Source organism: Schistocerca piceifrons, chromosome 5 (genome assembly GCF_021461385.2).
Source record: "Schistocerca piceifrons isolate TAMUIC-IGC-003096 chromosome 5, iqSchPice1.1, whole genome shotgun sequence".
NCBI lineage: Eukaryota > Metazoa > Arthropoda > Insecta > Orthoptera > Acrididae > Schistocerca > Schistocerca piceifrons.
The window spans coordinates 247,927,269-247,942,745 of NC_060142.1; positions in this window are offsets into that span (position 1 = coordinate 247,927,269).

The following is a 15,477-nucleotide window of genomic DNA, read 5'->3' on the forward strand; positions in this document are numbered from 1 at the left end:
AGTGTGATTCCAAATATTAGTGTTTATTTTCTCTCTGTTCATTCTGGAAGAATTTGTGTGCGTTACTTTTCAATTAAGTCGTTGTAATGTGGAGTTTTCTCTTGTATCACTGTTGTCGCTTAAGCAATAGAGTTTACTCGAAATTTACTTTCTCTTTCGCTTTTTCGGCTTATTCCGAAGAAATTCATGTGCGTCTTTTTCTTTGTCTGTGTGTGTGTGTGTGTGTGTGTGTGTGTGTGTGTGGTATTGCTGTTCTCCGTTGATATACAGTGTGATTCACGAAGATATGCAAATATTTTAATATATTGTTCTACAAGTAAATCTAAAGAAAAATGGTCCGCAGATGTCTAGTTACGGAGTTACGGCTAAAAAAAGATTTTGCCTGAAATTTAGCAACTTCGCTAATATGTGGCCATCGCAAACGGTACGAGGTTAAAGTGAAGCACGATTTCCATTTATTTTGTCGTTATTGATACGGTGAATGTAATGAAACCTGCCCCAGATATGTATCTGCAGTAGTTTTCCAAAACATCCAGAGAAGCAAAGAAGTAATTTTGTAAAAATTTTAATTCATTAACTTAGTTGTGAATTTAATTTTGGAAAAACGATGGTATTGATGTTAACTGGAACGGTATTAAATTTTCAGATAATCTGCTTTTATTAATACCATAGCACACGTGAATTCATGTTAAACTGGCAAAAACAAAGATCAGTGTTAAGGAAGTTGTACAGTGTACGTACAAGGTTAGGAAACGACTGAAACAACTCACTAACGGTTGCCAATAATGACAAACTTTTCTACATTCTTACTGAAAAGTAAACAAATTTACTTGTATAATGATCTTTGCTTCTCTGCATGTTTTGGAAAACTATTGCAGATGCACTTCTGGGACATGTTTTATTAGATTCACCAGACCAGCAACAACAAAATAAATGGAAATCGTGCTTTACTTTAACCTCATACTGTTTTGCGATGGCTTCATATTAGCAAAGTTGCTAAATTTCAGGCAAAATCCCTTAATAGCCGTAATTCCGTAACCAAACGTCTGCGGACCTGTGCTAAACTTCTTTCTTTAGTCTGCATGTCTTCGTGAATCACCTTGTATATAGGTCCATTGTACACTGTGATACCACTTGGGTGTTATTTTTTTAGAATTTTTGTAGGTTTGTTGTGGAATAGTTCCTGTCTTTTCCGAAAGAATTAGTGTGTGTGTTTTTTGTATTATGTTGTTGTTTTGTGGATGTGTGTCTGGCACCCCTGACTTCGTTTGATCTGCGTAGATGAAGCGAATTATTCGAATCCAATTTTGTGTTTTCCTTATCTTTTTGTTGGGATTATTCTAGATGATTTCGTGTGAGATATTATTCGATTTTCTGGTTAGAATGATCTTAGCGTTATCAAACTTCTTGTTTTTAGTTTGTGGCTGCCCAGAACTCTCTCGCTCCTGCAGCTGTCCCGTTACTTTGATTTTATGTGCTCTTCCAATAACTGCGAGTGCTTTTTTATATTTGTAAAGAATTGCATTATGCAATACGAAACTGTAGCAGTAAATTTTATTAGAAATTATCGATTGCGGTGGGGATCAGACCGTCATCAAGTCCAAAAACGATATCAGCTATGAACTTACGTAACTGAAATAGCGGTTTCGGATTTACATTGTTCCATCGTTGATCCTAACTGTATGTACGTTACATTACGTCAATTTAACATCATAGACTTTTTTCCCAGTGTTAAGTATATACGGATAATATCAATGGTCGAGTTATGTACCTTTGATAACTGCTGATGGAATTACGCGAAAGCATAGCCGAGACGATTTTCGAACCAGATGACGGCCTCATTCTAGACCGAAATCGATGGTCTCCAATGGAATGTAAACAACGACTCCTCTATAAAATACTTTCTATGATTGTTTTCGACCGCAATGGTCTATCTTGTGATCGTCTTCTCCAAGAATATAATCGGACTGTTATGAAGTGTTATCTGTGGTTGTCGTCGTAGACTCTGTTTCCTTTAATTACATACTTTCACAGTGAGCACGGTGTAACAGAATTACCTGTCTTGTCGATTACACATACACAATGCCTGTGATTATTGTAGCGTCATATTGCTGGACTTTCTTCGGTCTACGAAGAAGAACACATTTTGTATACTGATTGCAACTGTGTCGATTTAAATTAATTAAAATTTTATTGCAGTTCTTGTTTAACTATTGATATCGACGTTCCTGTACAATGATGTGCTTTGCCGTTACGTTGGTCGTGTTTAAGGCTGACTACAGGGTTTGCTAGCAACCTTCCTATGACACCTTAGCAGTGGTGGACCGTTGCGTAGCAGTTACTTTCGTATTCTCCCGAGTAGTTAAAGTATCGAAACGAATTCGTTCTGTGAGTTATTGAGTAAAAGGACTTTCAATTTTAACTGAAGCGTAATAGTGTTCGATTTTGTGTGTCTAGAATAATTGACGAAATATTTTGAAGTTCTTGAGATGCTTTAGAAGCTTTGAACGGAGCGAATTCCCTGCTTCAAAAGCGAGGTACAATGTACTCGCCGAGAGGCAAGAGCCATTGATTTATTTGTCACCTACTTATTTTCCGTATACTTCTGCATTTAGAATATCGAATAATTTTTTAGTCGAATGAGTGTGTAGTGGAGACGTACTGGGAAACTGAAAGTATAACGACGTAGAGTGATGTGATTTCGCAACATTTTGTTAGAAATAGTGCTGCCTTTGAAAAGGAAAACACACTTCGATTTACATTCCAGGACTTGGTTTAAGATGTCATGCAGCTTCAAAAGGTTCCTATAATGCTTGACTTTTAGAGACAGATTTCTCTATTGAGTTGTTGACACTGTTCAAGTGCTAGAATAGTGTATTCTCAAATTTATAGCTTAGTTTCACAATCAAAACGGCGTCACCTCTCTCTCGTTTTCTGTTACATATACACCTGGTATGTGTCATTGTTGGTTCGTGCTACTGTATTTTTCTGCCGTCTGTGAAAAAGAAAACTCGTAAATAGGTTCCAGTTGCGTAGGATTATACTGAGTTGACATGGCAGTATAGCAAAAATATTATCTTTTCCTCTTACTCAAGGAAATAGCATGAATATCTTTGAGCACTGTTAAACATTAAAGCTATTAGGTGCTTGCAAGCAATTCTTCTGTTATCTTCCTTTTGAAGTCACCGTTGCGTAGCAGTTTTCATTCGCAAAAGTTGTTCGTATGTAATACAGATTATTGTTTAGCTCACATGATGATAAAGAATGCTTTTGATTTAGGGTTACACATAAGTAGTTGATGACTGGCAAAAAGAAGGATCAGTGCAGCAAGGCGAGAATACATTGACTCGGTAACATGGATAGCCGTAAAAATCGTATTCTCGTCATAAACCGCGGAAGAGTTTTTGATTTAAGCCACGAGATTGTAGCGTAGTTTATTAATTAGTGACTTTATTCCACGGCCAACACAATGAGGTACATACATGTAAAACTAATTTCTGTTCCTTCCTCACAGTCAGATAGTTATCAAATCAATCTGTAACAACTGACCAAATCCAAAGTTGTAAAAACTGAACTAGGTGTATATCTGAAACTAATGGAGTGTTGTACTTCTGGCTAATTACTGTTCCGTCTAATATCTATGCTTTCAGATAGTTGCTATGAAAAGAATTTTATCCTCTACAAATAAAAGTACCGTGTAATGAGCACGCCTTTGCCTGACTGCGAAGAACTGTTACAGGTCTACAACTTTGCTTCCACCGTTTTTTTCACGAAGTTCGGGACTCTGTTGTGAAAACCTTACAAAAAATTATGGTTCTTAGTATTGCCCATCCCTGGCCACAACATTCTCCCGTCTTTCGGATGGCATACGAATCCAGTGGCGGAAGACCTGGGCGTCTTTTGGGGGGAGACATGATTCTATTCAATTTTGCACTAGTTCATACGATCAGAAGTGCTGGTGAGCCAGACTGTATGCCACTGATCGAAAAAGGTGGTAGTCAGAGACAGCAATGTATGGAGAATACGGAGAGAGGGGTAGGACTTCTCGTTTCAACGGGTTTTGCGACATGGGGTCGAGCACTGACCTGCTGCAAAATTACCTTTACGTGTCTATCGCTGTATTGAGGCCGTTTGTGTTTCAGTGCTGGGCTGGAACGCATCAATTGCTTTCGATAATGATGTCCTGTGACTGCCTTCGTCTGTTTCAGTAGCTACGGAAAAGGTCTGTCTTCCACCGACATGCCGGTCTTTGACATCAAAATCACCGTTATTAAGTCGTTGAAAACATTCTCTGCACGTTCTTCCACTAATAGTTCCCTCACCATTGGTCCTACTTATCATTTTAAGAGCCACAGCCGCAGATTTCTTCATGTTAAAGTAGAAAATTAAAACTTCCCGCAAATGGCGAGAAATGAGTACGTAAGTTGACGTTCTTAATAGAGAATAACTTTATGATGTAATCACAAATTGACTAATATTTTTATGGCATTGTGTTTACATATGCCTAAGCTTATAGTATTACGCCTATGACCAAGCACCCGAACCCCACTTGCCGCTACTGCCGCCTATTGAAGAACGGCAGAAGCAAAGTTGTAGACCTAATATTTTGATTCATCCACAACGTATTTTTGAAAAAAAGAATTAAAATAACTAATTCTCGGCTAGTACCCAATGTATAAGCTTAATCAAATATATGGACTGTATATGTAAGTTATTTCACTGACAGCTGCTTTTATTACAAAAGTTAAGTTTACAGAGGTGTCGTCACGGTCCCAGGTTTTCCTTGCGATCCACTTGTGAGACACTGCTGTAAAACTTACTCATGGACACGGTCTGGCCATATCTAACGTGCTGTTTGTTATCGTTACAGCAATGTTCCGACGCATGAAGAAGTTTTTCTCCCGGCGTGTGGGAGGGGAGAAGAACTTGGTCGCTGTTCGGGGTACTGTACAGGTGAGCCACGTCACGTTTCATCACTGGTGACGTAACATGGAAAGCAGTAAAGTCTGAGAGCTACCTGATTGTACATAACATGGTCAGTAGATACTGCAGACTGTCACGATTTACTGTAAATGAATATTTGATTTGATAGAAACATCCCATGTGTAACGTCATTGTAAATAAGACGTCTTAGATAGGCATTTCTGCTCGAGTGATGTTTGTGACGATTATATAATGTACCAGCTAACTACCTAACTCCGTCCAAACAGGCCTCTGAAGTTCCAAAGGTACCGATCGACCGCCTCGTCATAGTCAACCGAAATACGTCACTGTATGGAGAAACATGTGGTCAGCATACTGCTCTTCCGGACGTTGTCAGTTTTCGTGATCAGATATAAAATACCGGCAGCTATGAATGTCACTGGTGGATGGATGGATTTGTTGATCACTGGAGCTCATAAACGTCTTCATCCTAAAACTTGAGCTTGTCTCCAGACCTACATAAAGTTTTTAAAATTTGCCGTAGTCGTTTCGACTTCAAGTAAAACAAAGAGCTGGAGTCCTCTTAAATTTACTTTTGCCTACGTAGAAGCGCTGTAAAATATGGAGTATAAGAATTCTAATACTACATGCGTCACAGATCTAGTGGTCGTTTAACATGAGTATGAAGCCATTAGAAATGTGTCCTATTCGGATGGGAGACAGGGTGACTTCAGCGTGTCAAAGCGACGTGTATGAGACTTTGCCGCATGCTTGACCATTCATACCATCTTCGAAACTCGTATGTTCTCTGTGTCTCGTGTGTTCCCTACAGGCCTCCTTGGCTACATTATGTGCTTGCTCTTTCCCCTAGATCCCACTGGACCTAGCTCCTCTCCACCATGTTATTAGCACATTATATTCACATCAGGTAAGATTATGTTGATAATCTACACCGAACACTGAAGAAACAATTCTAACAACTGTTATTTAGGGCCATTAAATTTAGCACTGATCTAAGAAATAGGCAGTTGATTCTAACCAAATGATTTATCATGCCAGGAAATTAGGTGTGCTGTTTGTTAACAATGGACTAATAATGTGAGGGGCTTGACAATAGAAACATCCCTGTCAACTTGTAGAGAATTATGTTGAACAATATTCTAAGAGCAGAGCTTTACTTATAATGCATCCAACGCGATCGACTGGTTGAAGACGACATTGCAGACCATCTGGTTGCCCAGCCAGTTACCTGCTGACCGCGTTTAATATGAGACTGACCAAAGGAAATGTACAGAGTCAGAGAACAGAGAGCAGAGAAACAGGAACTGTTAGCAAAACTTGTTACATAGCCCATTTACTTTCCTTTCCAGAGAAAGAACAAGGAGGAACTCGTAATAAAAGTACTGTGGCTCAGGTAGTTCCACTGTAGCCCTCTGTCGTACCAGTTCAACTCATCGTACGTAGGATAATGGTAGTGAATGTCGGAAGAACAGAATTCTAGCTGGTGCTACAGCCAATCAGTGACTACTCACCATCACTAACTCTAGGCCAAAAATTCCAAATAAATGTAATAATTTGTAACACATGTAAATGTAAAGAACTAGCGCCATCTCTAATATGCTACACATGCTCTACATCATCAAACTGATAAATTCTTTTCCAACAGGAGCGTCAGTTCACCCTGGACTCGTTTTTTGAGGAGATGCTGCAGAAGCGGCTGCAAGAAGAGAAAGAAGTCCTTTCTGTTTCGGTGAGTGTAAATTACAGCAGTATAAGGAATAGTAGCATTTGGTTTCAAAGTGAATTTTTCGTATTCTCACTGCATGATAACTTACTCTCGAGTATGATACTAGTTACTGATCTGCTTCCGGGTATTAGGCCGAATTGTTGTGTTCATTTTGTGCACAATACTTCGAAGGACGTCCTAGCGATCAACTTCATGTGCTGCGAACTTTGCGGTAACGTGTATTCGGTGATTGGACTCAAACCAGTCAGGGAGCGTAACACGACCTGAAGTGGATGAATCGGTCAGTTGCTGAAATATTGATCATAAAGCAGGAACAACAACACGGCATAACCTCAGAAGCACATCAATAACCAGTCGCACCCATAAAATGTTAAATACAATGGGATATTAGTTATTTGTTAGTATTAATTGTTGCTGAGACATCAAACGACTGGTGTTCCTTGGATACTACGGTGAATTACTATATGTTTAATATTGATACCTGTACACTTCTAAATTTGTGATAAATGAAACACTTCGTTACACTTTTATGTGATAGGAACTAGCAAAAATTTTGAATTACTCCACATGTTGGATAACAGAAAAGTAATAAGTTCTTTTCCAACAGGAGCGTCAGTTCACGCTGGACGCCTTTTTCGTGGAGTTGCTGCAGCAGCGGCTGCAGGAAGAGGATTAAAGTCGTGCTGTTACGGTGAGTGATACTTCGATCTCTGCAGAGAACAACAGCTTTTGGTTTCTAAGTGTATTTCTCGTTTCATGGTCACATGGTAGCTCTCTTCAGAAGCAGAATCTTCATAATTTTTTTCTATTGTACAGTTTTACGATTTTTAATATAACTGAAATGCTGTCAGCTTAGGTACATCGCCATAGCTACAAAATTCTTGGTAGCCCCCAAAGTTTTGTCGGTACCCATAATCTGCTCTTCTTTTATACCAGTTGTGAACTGTGTTCAGATACGTAGTCGTTTCACGACATACATTTCTTTTCGTTCTAGTATTGATAGGATACACTTAAACTCAAGAATCAGCAGTGCAATATGGTTGCCTTCACTTTCACATCATGGAGAGCCTTTCAGAAAACATTCTTCTATGTCCCCTCCCGCCCATAAAATAGTTAAGTTTTCATCACGGTTTCACCTTCGGTGTTCTACGATTATACTTGGTATTTTGATCCCATTTTTTATGTTGCACGATCGATTATTTTTCTGTCATGTAATTATCCACGAAGCTCTCCGATTTTAAACTGAACATTTCCACAACTTGTTTCAAGAAACTGTATTATTTTGGTATGGATGCACATACCAATAGCCAGTGTTCTCTCCGTTCCTTAATGAGTATAACTCAGTTCAGGATAATACATCAGTCTGAGTGAGATATCGACTATCTCAGGAAGCAGAGGTTGAAAATAACGCTTCAGTGTTAAATTTATTTATTTTCACAAGACCGGTTTCCTCAGGTGTCGTACTGGAAAAAGACGGGAACTAATTATCACTCGGCACAACACACATAAATAAGAAAAGTAATTTCTTCCTAAAATGTGGCAGAAACTTTTAAAAAACAATATTCTGACACTTGTAACAACTATCTACCATCATGATACAACAATTTTGTAGACCATTTCACCACAATAGACCACACTCAGGGAGGCAAACGTTCATTTCTGGTCATTTTCGCAGATAAATTCGTATTTGCGATACTTAGTATCCTAGTGCTGATGAGTTGGGGCGACAGAAACATCCCTTCTACAGATACAGAAAACCAATTTTTAGCATGCTGTCCTACGATAATGAACTTTTCTTTAAAGATGTCATATCAACCCACCATAATATGGTGACGTTTTTAATTTTGAAATTTGTATCTGTCATCCAGATCACTCCAGTGTCCTCCGCGCCCACCATGGAGGTCTGTGCTTCACACCGAGCAGCCCTTGAGAGCCGCCATGTCAGACGCTGGACGTGTGGAGGCGTCGCCGTCAACACGACGTCTGGAGAGAACCGCATGGCTGCCAAACTGTTCGACCGAGATGCCGTGGCCAATACCACCGGAAACCACAGTTACCAATCCAATAAACCTTCGGATTATTGAGATAACATTGTCTCGTTATTTGTTTGATTTGGAGTGGCGGCGTTGCGGTAATGCAGGGGACTCGCATTCGGGTTGACTGCGGTTCAAGTTCTCTTCCGACCACCAAGATCTAGACTCCGGTGGTTTCTCTTAGTAGATTAAGGCAAACACACAGATGGTTACTTCGGACTGAAACTCGATCGATTTTGTCCCCAATGCGAGCTCCATCTGTCATTACTCCTCCGTCGATGGAGGTGGGTTAGACCCGAATAATTCCTTCTTGTCTTTATTTGACCGAGAAACTGATGTGAGCAACATTAACTAAAAAGAAGAAAACAAAAAATACACAAAAAAATCCAGGACCTCTGTGCTGACGGTTCACCACTGGAAACATTTGGAGCCCACGGACTACCCTTTAAAAAGTTACTAAGTTTACCAGCAATATCATTAGCACTAAGGATAATACTTAAAAGACTAGAGTGACTAGAAATCGGTGCTTTCAAGAATAACATATTAGTTCCTGTAAATTCACCTCACTGAGCCACATGGAATATAGCGCTACATAACACAGGAACTAACACGTAATCAACATTTGACGCCCTCAGAAGTTAGATAGTATTCACTAATTAACGACTCTCTATACCTGCACTACACTGATCAGCCAGAACATTATGACAACCTACCTAACAGCTAGTACGTCAACCTTTGGCACGGATAACAGTGTTGACGTGTCACGGCATGGCTGCGATGGGGCCTTAGTAGGTCACAGGAGAAAGTTGGCACCACATCCGCACAAACATATCACCTAATTCCAGGATATTCCGTGGTGGGGGACAATGAGCTTGACACCACGTTGAAACACATCCCAGATTTATTCGATCGGGTTCAGCTGCGGCGAAATGGGACGGCCAACACATCAACTCGAATTCAGCTGTGTTCCCCTCCTGTGCCTGAACTGATCGACAGTAGGTCGATGGTCATAATAGTCTGGCTGATCAGCATACGTGAATACGATATGATAGGTACGTGGACACAGCATCTGCTAGTAACAGGAGCGTGACGAGTTGCTTTGCAAGAGCCACACATAAACTGAAGACTCTTAGTGTTATCACAGAGATGCTTCATTTCATTGAACTCCATTGGGCGAATAAGAGTTGATTAGCATGTGGATGCAACGTCATACCAGGAAACAAAGGAATTAATGCTACGAACGTACGCTCAATCTTGGGAACTACTCAGCATTCAGAGAGAGTTCATACCCACTGCTGATTATATCGTGGGCACTATCCCCTGGGATTTGTTGGAAAACATTCAGGACTATAGTAATGTTAGGGAGGAATATCCTGTCACAGGAGGCACTTGTTTATTTAAAAAAAATTCTATTTCACAAAAAGTAAAGAAAAGCCTTTTGGGAGATATGTGGGGGCTATGATATGAGTCAGATGCGTGGCATATACGTCTGGGTCATCTTGACATTAGTTCTTTGTCACAGTCTGGAGTATTCCGTATCGTTCGAGGCTGTATCGGTAACTACAAAATGAAAAAAAAGTCCCATAAAAAGTAATGAAAAAGATTAAGAATATTTGGGGAATTTTAGGATATTTAGTTAGGTAACAATGATAAATAATTTACTTCCCAACTTCCTAAGGACTTTACATGAAACAATAACGCAAACACAAAAGAAGCAAACGTCACATAGTGATGGTTTGTTGCATAGTAAATATGAAGATATCAGGATCTGTGACTTAAGCCCAATAATATTGTTATTATTTACAGCACTTTTCTTCAGTTGTAGCTAAGATTATGCTTTATTAAATTGAGAAAAAATGATTAGTATTATATTTTATATTACACAGCTTTCAAGATGCCTAGCACGAATAGGCGAAACATTTTTGATACACACATGTAAATTCAGTAATAAAAGATGGAATATTCTCTCATGTCTATGATAAAGCACAGTTTAGTTCATGGTAGCTGCTAACTCTAGAAAGAATACACAGAAAGTCTAAATGGCAATTAATGACTCCCGACCTACAACATAAAAGACAAGTATAAGGCGATGTAACGTAAAATTATTAGGCAATACATTACTGCAGCTGATAGTTTACAAATATGGAAAAAATGTAAGGTAAAGCAAGTAAGTCTTCTGCCTAAAATGCGGTCGGTATTTTGCAATACGATCTACTGCAAAACTATCTACTGCTGAATACAAACGATCTTTCTCTCGTACTCCATAAACCTTTTTTTACCGTGAATGCCATTTGACTGCACATTTCAATAACTCTCTTCCGTATAGTTACAAACACTTAGGTACACAGCTTCTAGATTTATTTTTTCTTGTGGTTTCGTTGTGTAGAGTGCTAGGTACGTACCACTTTAGCGTAATTTCTAAAAATATTACCACCAGAACACATAAGCTGACGGATTTTAGCTTATTATTTATTTGATACTCTTAAAATTTAATGAGCTCAACTCGAAACACGTGCGGGCTAACCTAAGAACTAACCTATCGGGAGGACTCTGATCTCTTACTTCACAAACGGGAATTGGTGATGGTAATATAACACAGCACATGAAGAAGTGGAATTTAAAAGGATGGATGGACGAACATAGGTATCCAATATTCCGAAGATGTACAAGTTCTTTAAATTTCTGAACAGTTGATTTACGATAATTGAAGGCTAATGAAACGACATAGAAATGAAAACTTAAGAAGACTTCAGCGAAAGTTTAACTTTAATGGGAGTGCTACTATGCGCAGAAGAATCAGCAAAGCAATTGAAAGTGCAGTAAAGTAGCTGAATTAAAACCAAAGTCATGGTTCACACATCTCTATTGCTGTTGTAATTATTCATATAACGATTCATTACCGTTTTGTGGTGTCAAGTGCATTCGATACAGGGTTGTGATTCGGCAGCTCTCAGAGCTCGTTACATGAGATAGCAACAGAGTTGCTTGAGAACGTTCCGTCTCTGGATTAATGAACTCAAATACAGTCTTAGTCTCAGAATGGCTACACTTATATCTATTACTTCACTAGAATTGGACAAGATCTCCTGCAGCATTGTTACTTAACAACACTAAGCTCTCATAGTACTTGGTTAATTATGTCATATACAACTGCCTTTCAAACAAAAAGTTCCTATTTCCTTCACAATAAATGTATTGTTGAGACGTCTTGCAGTCAAGTGTGAAAGTATTTCGAATTATAGAGTAAATTCCAAATCAACTGCATTCTGGAGCACTGCTATTTGCACTAGTCGGATACTCTCAGAGAAACTCTGAGCGTGTTGCAAGGAAAGTTTTTGCTATCTAACCGCAAATTGTAAAAATGCAGCTACTGAAATAAATACAATTCGCCAGTATCACATAGCACACCTCATGACAAAATCCGCAGTAATCGCCAACAGTATTTGTAGCTATTTCACTTTCTGTAGCAGTGATTTCTAAAGCATATTCTTTAACCCATAAAGGGTCTAAAATAATAGTCAGTTCTATCGTCAGCTGACATCAAACGAAGTACGTGTTTCCCCTCATCGTAGTGCTTTTATACATTTCATACAGTATAACTGAAACGGGAGATCAACGTCGGTCGTTTTGTAAAAACATTTTCACACACGTCTTCCGGCGACAATCCACGAAATTACCTTCAAAGTCTAAATCACTTTCCACAGGATACGCTCTCATAAGTAACTCGTCCCAGATGGGAGTAGAGCAAGGCGACAACACTCTGGCTACTTCTCACTTGTCTGTAGAGCACTATCGACAGTATTCATTATTACATCGCTGTAAACGCAAGCTAACTAGTCGATATCTGGTGCCATGGCATCCACGCTCTCGATATTTATTGCTTGCAGGTGACCTTCGGAAAGACCAAATGGAGCGAGCTGACGTTTGCCTATATAATTTAACAGTGATGCTTAAATCTGGGGCAATAACTGTGAGCTTCTATATCGTTACAGCACCACAGTACATCGCTCTAGAATTTCAACCGATAAATTTACCTCACTCGTTAAATAATTGGCAACCTGCGACATAATAACGCATTATGTCTTTACTAAAATGATAAAGGGCTGTTCCTGGCCGTGACGTGGTCTGCAAATGACAGCCGCCGTTGTGTCGGTCCCTTGGCTGTTTTTAGCGATCTTCTATTACGTCAATTGGGACCGACATACAGTCATTTCTTAAGTGCTCTCTGTCTTCGTTTTCCATAGATTTGACTTCGGCTCGTATGACCCCAGTTGTTTTCTGCACCCTAAAGCAAAACCAAACAAACCAAACCAAACCCTCCCCTCCTAAGGCCAAATAGGGGTGCACTGTCCCGTCCAGATGTACGGCACTGTGTCACAAGTATGGTGAATTACTGGGGTAAACGAGAGCCTCCGATAACACCTGTCCAGTATGACCAATGACATTTTCACAAGCCACAAAATGCAACACAACTTTGATTTAAAAATGGTTATCAAGACGTCTTAATCACCAGTTCCCATAAAACCACAATATAAAAATCAAATTCGAAAAAATAAAAATTCTGAATAATAAATATTCGGTGGACCTGACGAGGAAACTGCGGCAAATTGGCGAGGGAAATTCTCATATGAAAGCCACGGAATCGTGAAAATACTGAAGTATACAAACCAGAACAACCAGAAGAATACCATTAAGAATAGGACGCAGAGGTCGGCATCCAAAAAAGCAAAAATAAAATATCAAATTGGAGAGATTGAACTGATATCGAAGACATCACACTACGTATACAACCATTTGAAAAGCCAGACACCAACTCAGGAAACCTAAAAGCAATATCGTACAGAAGGCGAAAACGCAATACCATTACAGGTCGCAAAAGTTAACAAAATATGGCAACATGCATATCACTTACCTATATAGCTCGACCGAGGACTCCAATACCGATACAGAAAGCAAGAAATTGCAGAAATGGACAAATCGCAGTAACATAGATTCTCCAATACGGCTCAACAGCACATCGCAAAATCCCTGAAACTACTCGTAAATCTTTTTGGTATCACATAGAAGTGAGTTGGCGCGCACTAACCTGGATCTGGCCACTTTATTCTGTCGTCTACCCAAATGAACAAATTCTGGTACACCCTGTACATTAATTTCAATTACTGACATGGCGTTCTTCCCACTGTACGTTACAGTAACCGGTCTTCATTTACAATATCCTTCTGAAGACTTACGTGTTTCGTAATTGTCGAAATATCAGCTTTCCTTATTTAAGTGATATTACTATTACTGTTCACTAAGTTATTAATTTCATTCCAGTACAAACTGGGTCACATTTCAAAAAATATGTGACGATGTTCACGTAAGTTATAATCACTGTGTACTCACATTACCAAGACAACCAAAGATAACCTTTAAACTTTAGTAGATTAGGAGCGTAAGCGGATTACTGCGTAAACTCGTCTTTCTCTTCAGTAAGTAAACTCGTGGATTCAATACATGCACAGTCCATGAAAAACTGAAACGCTCTCTATGAATCTAATACAAACAACAGACGTAGCATAGGCCGACACTACCAGCGCCCCTTAAGGAAAACAAACCAACGCTCCGCACACGTATGACGTCACGTACCACAACACCAGTACACCACAGCTCAAGCCTGACAGGCGATATCTAAGTCTCAGGTTGAGCCAATTACTGTTTGTCATATCGCCTGCATTCTGTCTTTCCCAAATCCGTTTATTTTACTTATTAATTCTGCAGCTTAGCACTGCAATGACTTCTGATGCTTGTCTCGTACCGAGAGAAGTTTGTCACCTGAAACAACCACCAGTCTTTGCAGCTGATTCACTTTTCCGTTCAACCTGCTGGCGATAGACATCTCCATGTATGTAGTATGGGATGCATCTGATGAGAAATATGTGTCCCGTTGAAAGTCATAGGGCGAGCTATGCAATTTTTGAGACTCTCGTAGTTTTCGCTTTGGTTAAATGTTATCGGAAGGCTCTGTACGAATAATCTCCTGGCTGTATTCACCGCACAGCGCTTAGCTCTGAATTTTGTGGCTTTTACGCAAAATGCTGCTGTTTCTCAAATCATTCCTGGTGTTACCAACTTACTAATAAGTGAATAATTCAAGAAACAATAGCCCAAATTAACTTTTCGAGTCTAACATAAATGCTCACTTCCAGTATAAGCTGCCCCGTCGAACGAGTTCCTTACTACAGTGCAGAGCGATGAGAAGTTAGATGTGGGGAGCCATAGAATAACTTTACTGCATGCAGAATTCTTGTACTTCTAGAAAGGAAGTCACATACAGAAATACATTGAGACGATGAATGAAGTACTGGTCATAGCTCCTCTTTTATCAGCACCTTCTCGTAAGTAGCTGACGCAACCAAAGGTGCTAAGCGACTGGTTAAAGGGGCAGGTCAATCTTGTTTCCAACAAACACACTTAGGTATTGGCATGTATCACTGATGGCGTTCGGTTCTAGAAATCTGGAACATGTTTTATGATGACGCATTACGACCCTCTTCGAGATCGAGGAAGATTCTCTACAATAACCATTATGGGTTCCACAAATAGACATCGAGCGACATTCAATTCGGTATCTGGATCTTATATCCAGAGCAGAAGGGAATGGGATCCGGGCTAGTGCTGTTTTCCTCGACTTCGCACTGTCACACTCTCGTTTAGTGAACCAAGTACGAGGCAGCGGCAGTTCGTCTTGTGGCGAGCGGAGCAGTGGATCGCACAGAAATATTCACCTGA